The sequence below is a fragment of the Lissotriton vulgaris genome, unplaced genomic scaffold (genome assembly GCF_964263255.1).
Source record: "Lissotriton vulgaris unplaced genomic scaffold, aLisVul1.2 SCAFFOLD_5330, whole genome shotgun sequence".
NCBI lineage: Eukaryota > Metazoa > Chordata > Amphibia > Caudata > Salamandridae > Lissotriton > Lissotriton vulgaris.
In genome coordinates, this window is record NW_028250777.1 from 113,880 (window position 1) to 122,833 (window position 8,954).

Below are 8,954 nucleotides of genomic sequence, written 5' to 3' on the forward strand. Positions count from 1 at the left end.
TTTTTATAACACTCTGTGAAGAGTGTACCTGCTTGGAGCCTCTGCCATCCTGAAGAGGCAGGAAAGGAGGGAAAGCCCTGGCATCGATCCTGTAGTTCCTGTACCGATCGCATATGGCTTTACGGCTGATTCTTTCTACAAAAATAAAATACTAACATCTAAGGGTAATCTGTCCTTCAAATCACTAGAAGCAGGCAAAATACAAAGTAGGCCCTCAAGAACTACCAATCTCCATCTTGAACTTCATGAAAACGTGGGCTTTTCGAACTTTGGACAGGGATGAACGCACTGTCAGACGCCGGCCTGATATATGATGTACACTCATGTAAGTGGGCACCTTGCACAAGTCCAGGTGATCCTTATGGTGATTTAAGAGGTCTCAGACAACCTTAGAAAGCTATGCAAGTGGTAGCTGTGGAGAGCAGCCTCCAGGCTGAGTCTTGAAGGTGTGTAAAGCAGCTTGTTTTTCCAGAATGCAATGTTATAGAATAGTTTACATGAAAAAGAACCACACACCGTATTTATAAAAAGATGTATTTATTATATAACTCTATCTAGTACGTTACAGTATCTCCCAAATGGAGATAAACAAAAGCACACAATACTTTAGCAGAGACATTACACTAAGTAGCACTAAAACACGCTGGGCGGGGGACCAAAACATATACTAAGAAAGTGGTAAAAGAACCACAAGGTGAGTCAGGATGATGTTGAGAGGACTTACAATTGCTGGGGATCCACAGAACCATCCAAGGTAAGTAGATAGGGACCCCACAGAGAGGGTGTGCAGTGTGTGAACACAACTGCATGCTCCATACAAGTCTATGTGCAAGTCGCTGTTGGATTGATAAAGAATAGGGCCTCTTCCCAGTGGACCATGAAGAAACCCAGTGGAAGAAAAAAGGTTAGAGAGCCACCCCAGCCGTGAATATCATGGTACCTAAGTTACCTATCCCAGGGGAGCCGGGTGTATAGGTGTAAAGTGGCGTCGGACACCTCTGTTGGACCCAATGGAGGACTTTAGGAAAGTGCCACTTCTGGTAAAGGAGAAAGTGTCTGGAGGAATCCAAACATGGATTCTTGAAGGGGAGGACCTGAAAGCAGAGGGGACAGAGTTTAAGTCACCCAGGGGTGACCAGGAGACTTGGAAGACGAATGCCTTCTGATGTCGGGTGCTTCAGGGAAGATGTTGATGACCTTGACTCTGCAGCTGTGAGGACCAGGCAACACTGAGGAAGACCAAGAACTGGGTACGAGCTGTCCCTTGAAGGATGTTGAGTGCTGAGGGGTCGGTGTCTGAAAAGGGGGTGGTGATGAACAGAGTGTCTGAATTGAGCAGACCACTCTTACCCAGTCCAAAGATCAGGGCTTGATCCATCACCGTTATTTAGCTCACTGCCCCATCCCAGCTCAGAACCTGGCTATATGCAAATTAGTCTTTCCCTGGCCCAGTGCATCATGGGAACAGGGCAGACCAAACTACCAAGCCAATTCTTCACCAGAAAGGAGACAAGCTTCCTGGGACCAGTTTCTGGCATTTCAGCCATCATCGGCCCAGCTTGCTTGAATCCTGATGGAGCAGTGAGCAAGGGACTCATGTCTGAGTATACCCTGCCACAGCTACAGAGGCCAAAAACGATTTAGAAAAGGGGGTGGTGATGAACAGAGTGTCTGAATTGAGCAGACTACTCTTACCCAGTCCAAAGATCAGGGCTTGATCCATCACTGTTATTTAGCTCACTGCCCCATCCCAGCTCAGAACCTGGCTATATGCAAATTAGTCTGTCCCTGGCCCAGTGCATCATGGGAACAGGGCAGACCAAACTACCAAGCCAATTCTTCACCAGAAAGGAGACAAGCTTCCGGGGACCGGTTTCTGGCATTTCAGCCGTCGTCGGCCCGGCTTGCTTGAATCCTGATGGAGCAGTGAGCAAGGGACTCATGTCTGAGTATACCCTGCCACACCTATAGTGGCCAAAAACGATTTAGAAAAGGGGGTGGTGATGAACAGAGTGTCTGAATTGAGCAGACCACTCTTACCCAGTCCAAAGATCAGGGCTTGATCCATCACCGTTATTTAGCTCACTGCCCCATCCCAGCTCAGAACCTGGCTATATGTAAATTAGTCTGTCCCTGGCCCAGTGCATCATGGGAACAGGGCAGACCAAACTACCAAGCCAATTGTTCACCAGAAAGGAGACAAGCTTCCAGGGACCGGTTTCTGGCATTTCAGCCGTCGTCGGCCCGGCTTGCTTGAATCCTGATGGAGCAGGGAGCAAGGGGCTCATGTCTGAGTATACCCTGCCATACCTATAGTGGCCAAAAATGATTTAGAAAAGGGGGTGGTGATGAACAGAGTGTCTGAATTGAGCAGACCACTCTTACCCAGTCCAAAGATCAGGGCTTGATCCATCACCGTTATTTAGCTCACTGCCCCATCCCAGCTCAGAACCTGGCTATATGCAAATTAGTCTGTCCCTGGCCCAGTGCATCATGGGAACAGGGCAGACCAAACTACCAAGCCAATTCTTCACCAGAAAGGAGACAAGCTTCCGGGGACCGGTTTCTGGCATTTCAGCCGTCGTCGGCCCGGCTTGCTTGAATCCTGATGGAGCAGTGAGCAAGGCACTCATGTCTGAGTATACCCTGCCACACCTATAGTGGCCAAAAACGATTTAGACAAGGGGGTGGTGATGAACAGAGTGTCTGAATTGAGCAGACCACTCTTACCCAGTCCAAAGTTCAGGGCTTGATCCATCACCGTTATTTAGCTCACTGCCCCATCCCAGCTCAGAACCTGGCTATATGCAAATTAGTCTGTCCCTGGCCCAGTGCATCATGGGAACAGGGCAGACCAAACTACCAAGCCAATTCTTCACCAGAAAGGAGACAAGCTTCCGGGGACCGGTTTCTGGCATTTCAGCCGTCGTCGGCCCGGCTTGCTTGAATCCTGATGGAGCAGTGAGCAAGGGACTCATGTCTGAGTATACCCTGCCACACCTATAGTGGCCAAAAACGATTTAGAGAAGGGGTTGGTGATGAACAGAGTGTCTGAATTGAGCAGACCACTCTTACCCAGTCTAAAGATCAGGGCTTGATCCATCAGCGTTATTTAGCTCACTGCCCCATCCCAGCTCAGAGGGGTCGGTGTCTGGAAGGATCACCAACAAGCCTTGGCAAATGCAACCCACACAGGATGTCGAGAAGGTGCAAAGTTGGGATCAGCAAGGTCCAGGGAAATCACCACAAGCAGGGGAGTCAGGGTAGACCTGATCAATCAGGGTAGCGCAAAAGAAACAAGTGTGACCCTCAAGAGGACCCACAGACTGGAGGCACTGGAGTCGCAAGAGGACCTCAAGAGCTCACCAAAGAAAGTAGGCCACGATGCACACGATGGGGTGTGGCCAAAGATTCTAGTCACCGGAGTTGCTCGAGGTTAGGGCTACTTGGAGCCTGAAGATCTTCTTGCAAAGGTGACAACAAGCCTTTGCAACTGCAAAGTCGATGTGGTACTAAGTGGTTTGGTTATTGCAACTCCCACTAGGACTACTGGCCTCAAACTTGGTGGGAGAGTAGAGCAGGCCTCAGGATATGTGGAAAATCACTACCTGTGATGCGGAGCCCACGGAAACTGGAGGAGCTCAGGATCTACACACCGGGCGACTTAGTTTTGGCACCCGCGAATACAGGGGAGGGACTCTTTCACTCCAAGGGAGATTACTTTGGTTGTCCTTAATGCTTCACAGGCCTTGCAAGGTTCCTGTATGATGCACAGGCACAGGCACAGATGATGCAGCAGACTGGAAGGGAGACGAAGGGAGACAAAGTCAGATCCAACCGAAGACCAGCGAAGTCCAGACTACCCAGACGGTAGAAGTGAAATGGAGTTTGATCGGAATCTTATCCCACAGCGAATCAGAAGACCTACACCCAGGTAAGCCCTTAAGTACCCTAGGGAAAGGGTTGGGAAGATTCAGTGGACCCTACCAGTGACTGGACAGGGAGGAGTTTACTCCCAGGTCCTTTGTCCAGTTTCATGCCAGAGCGGGAGTCATTGGCTCCCAGGACTGGATTGAACTGGACTAATAACAGGGACACTAAATGTTCCCCTCATGCCTATTTTATGAAGCTGGCAAGCACCCACTCAGCCCTAATACACTAACTCCTGTCTGGGAGGTGATCACACCTCCTTGTGACAGGATGCCTATTGTTCTACCTTCCCCTGCTCGAGTTTGGCTCAGCAGCAGGAGTGCAGAAATTTGTCTCTGGTCAGCAGCAACCATTTTGTGCTGTCTGGGAATAGAAGGCTAGTGGGTGCTGAGAGCCTAACTGAGGGCTCTTCCAGTGCTTGGAATCATGCTTCCCACACCATTTACATTGTGGGGGTATGACTCTAACATGTTTGATACTAAACATGATAGGATTTATTGCAGTTATTTTTAGATGGTCATCGCACGATTACGCGGTGCCCCGCTATATAGTATATGGCTGCTTCACTGACGACCCAGGAGAATGGACTGCAGGGGTGTCCTGCTCATGCAGGGGAAACCCTCTCGCTTAGAAGACCTGCTATAGGGGTGACTTATAGGTTTTAAGTGCAGTGACCCTTAGATATAGTAAACCTATATCTTTAGTAAGTCGTGCATGCACCAACTTGCACAGGCTGAAATGGCAAGCCTGTGCTTCCATTTTGAATGGGCTCTCATGGGTGGCATAATACATGCTTCAGCCCATCGGAGGTCTCTGGTGTACCTATGCCCTGGGTACATGAGTACCACATACTAGGGACTTAAAAGGATACCCCAGTATTCAATCTAGGATGTACCTAAGTACAGAACTCAACAATGTAGGGAGAAAGCAGATAGCCTGGGGTTCTGATTAGCAGGATCCCAGTCAGACTGGTTAAAAACAGCATCACATCAAACAAAAAGTGGGGTAACCATAACAGGTAGATCCTACTTTCCTACACACACAGTGAGTCATATCAGTATTTAAAAATGGAACTTGAAAAAATAATCATGAAACATGGTACAGTAGCTACTACTGATGCTGGGTACTTGGCTAGGTGCCGATCCAGGGGGCAGAGCTGCTCGTGTTTCATTGGAATGATCACGTGTCAAAAGTCATATAGTGCCATCCTGTCTGGGCAGGAGAAAGTTCAATACTTATGACAACAGCGGACATGCGTATGGTATTTAGAGTACTATGCAGATTTTGGTGCTTTGAACACCAAAATGTGCATGTTATTCCCCAAAAACTTGTAATAGATGCTGTTTATCGCACTCAATAAATAATGTAACCTGGGGAATTGTTATTTAACAGGTTCGGTAAACAGCACCTTCATTCAGAATGAGGGTCATGGTTAGAGGCACTGGAATTATGCAGCAATGAAAGAGCAAATTATGTTATGTTAAAGACATTTGCTATAGCGCACATCTCACCCTGGGGAATCTCAGCACTATTTCGAATCCTGATTATGCAGCAGGTTTAACTAAATCATGCATCAACAAAAGGCAAATTATGCTGCATAATACACACCTATAATAATAACAAATTACTGAGTCAACTGTGCAACCCTAAGAACCAGGGTAAATATATATTAACACAAAATATGCTTCATTAGGGAAAAACTCAGCTAGAAGGGGACAGGAGAATATAGCATGTCACAGCGCATGCTATTTCATCGCGTTCCATTGCAAGGCGGTTGTTTCAACGACCACGTTGTTAGAAAGCGATACTTTTACAACGCAAGTCATTAGATCAACTTGCTCTAGATGGCGCTCCAATCTTAGGAATAGTATAATTTACCATTCCAACTCCAGCCTGCGCAACAGTAGGGAAGGTGTTTGAATATTAAATGACACTATTCCTTAGAATGGAGTGCCATCTAGAACAAGTCGATCTAATGACTTACAATGTAAAGGCATTGCGTTGTAACAACGTGATTGTTGTAACAACCGCGTTGTAAAGGTAAAGCGATGTAACGACCGCGTTGTGAAGGCTGTTTCCCGGACTGGAGCTATGAACATGAATGAAAACAAATCTTACTAAAAAATATGTCAGCCTAACACAGGTACCCCAAAGCAACATACATCTGTAATCCAAAACACAAATAAGAAAAAGAGTACACAGTTATTCCCTTAGCCTAAACACATGTCCAATAAAGAGTCATTATTTAAATATATATACTTCGGAGAATTGAGGAATTGGTCACAAAGAACATTTTAATCAAACACACTACATGGAAGCAACACAAGTAATACTGATAAAGATCATACAGAGCAATGGGCTGCCATTAATTTACATGGCAATTGTTTATTTGACGCAGTTCCAGGCTGTCTTCATTTACATTAAAAAAAAGCAGTAAAGGCGGAGGTGGATGCCCACGGACTCAGCCAGGCGGCCTGATTGATCGGGCACTTCGAGATGGCATATTAATTACGCCAGTCAATTGGAAGCGAATGGAAGCTTGGGAACACGGCGATTCTTCACCGGTGCTAACAAAGTCCACTCCCTAAGATCAAGCTAACAAGTGAGGAACTTACCAAAGGTCCAGTACTGTCGGTCAATTGTCGTCCGCACTTGAAGTGATCTCACCTTATATTGTCCTGATGAAGACTCCAGAATGAGGCGCGAATAACCCTTATATCAAGCGGGGTCGAAACGTAGACTACAGCATCACCTCACACTAGTGGGATTTAACTAGAATTGAGGAATCCATCCCGAGTGTGAAGAGGTTTAGGGAACTTTCGATCTTGTTAGACTGTAAAGGTCTTTCTTTAATTGTACTGTGATTGTGTTATTGTCACGCAACCTTTACCCAGTCCCCCGCGTACCCAATCACCCCCATCTTACCCAATTACCTTTTCTTTCCCCTCATTGAGAGCATGCTCAATTTTAATAGTATACAGATAACTTTGATTAATAAGAGTTATGTTTGTACTTTGTTGATTTAACATTGTGAATAATACTTTTTGGAGTTATATAATTGATCTTGTGTCTCCACTTTATTCTATGCTCATTAAATTCATTGTGTACAAAAGCTATGAGATGGCGATATGATGAATTTTTGTTTTTTTCAATAATTCTCTGATATCTTTTTGGGAATCATTCCGTATTTGAATGATCAAACACTGACCCTTTCTCTCATGTACCTGTCTTCATTTACAGGCAGGGTGAAAGTGCATAAAGAAAGAACTGTGCTCCTGACAGTGACATGGGGACTAAGTCAGTGAGTTTGGTGAAGAGATCAAGACATGGTTAAAAAGAACAAAGTGTTCTGTAACCATTTTGTTGTTAAGGCACTCACCTTAAATGAAAAAGAATATTCACGTCAAACAAATCTGTGGAAATGTACTCTTTTATTTTACGAAACCTCAATTGGTTAATGCTGATCACTGCATATGTCTGTGTATATGACCAGAAGGTCACATAATAGAATCCTGGTTGGCACAGTGAGGAATTGTGACTTTTATATTTAGAGTGCTAAGAGGCCTGTGACAGAAAGCACTGTGAATATGTAAGTTATTATTTTACAATTATATTATACTCAATAGAAGATAGGCTGCTACAAAATGATTTGATGTTTAAGATAAAACAAGTGCTTTCAAAACATATATTTTAGAAATGCGCAATTTTACTGTACCTAGTGTAAACATCTTTATGAGTGGCCATTGAAGGGAACTTATCTGGTAGCAAATTTGCATGACCTCTCAAAAAGAATAAACCTTTGTCATTATGAAGCTTCAAGTGATTCCATCAATTACAGATTATTCTGGCTCCTAAGCAGCCTTTACATTTGATGTTTAACCAACCGCACTCATTTTCATTTCTTTCAGATAGCAGGCCTGTCTCTCCTTTAGTTCTCTGTCCCTCCCTCAGCTTTACAGCCAGGAACTCCTTCCCCCTTCACTTTCAGCCATAGGCACTTCAAAGTCAGCTTTAACCGGTCAGGCATAGTGTTTTTTTTAGCGAAAGGTATTGCAACTGTTTTTGTAAAATTAAAAAGCCATGGGCGCGCTGTTCCCCTAAACTTCCACGACCTTTGACCTCTGTTGATATACAGATGTCCTTTCAAGTGAGTAGAGGCGGTGGCAGGGAGGAGATGGGGGGAGTCCAGCAGGGTTATATTCATATGCAGAGCCCTGATCATCCAGACCCCTGGGGCCTCAGAGTAATGGCCCAAGAGAAAGAAGAAAGGAGCGAGAATCATGGAAAGCATCAACGAGAGACCATAGGGAGTATCCTGTGTGCTCTATTTTTTTTATTTACAAAGGAACAGAGACAGGTTTCTCAGAGAGATGCCTCAGGGAAGAGGATGAGATATGGGAGCCCATTGTTTATGTTTTTTTTTTTTAATGGCCATCATTACAATTGGTACGGCAGGCACAATGGCAGTGGGCCATTGGGAAGAGGGCACATTGCACGCCTAATATGGCAGCCTTTCTAGCAAAAATGGGAATTGGAGTCCATTTTCCTTGCTAGCATTAAGATTCAGGTCGACCTTAGTTGCACAGGCAACAGGGCCCAAGCAACTGGGACGTGAGATGGAGAGATGTTTTCTTTACTTAAATGGACAGGCAGACTGCTGTGGGCCTCAGGGCCAGTACTTATGGCCAGAGAAGTGGGCAAAACACACAGCCTGCTTTGCATCTATCACAGATCCTGTAGGTGGGGTGGCACTGGGACCCAAGAGGATAAGGGACTAACAAAACCCCAAATATGTCTTATTTGCTTGATTTAGGGCCAATGCTCTATTGCTGCACCAGTGTAACATTAGGCCTGGGAGCAAGGGCCAAAGGAAGAGTGAAACTGAAGTAGAGGAGACACCTTAATTAGGGCCTCAGAGAAATGGGGATTGGAGAAGTGCAAGATGGTGACTTTAACAAAGGGCTGATCAGATAACCTTCTTCTCAAGGAATATCTATCATTAGAGTTGGGTGCCCCAGAGGTTT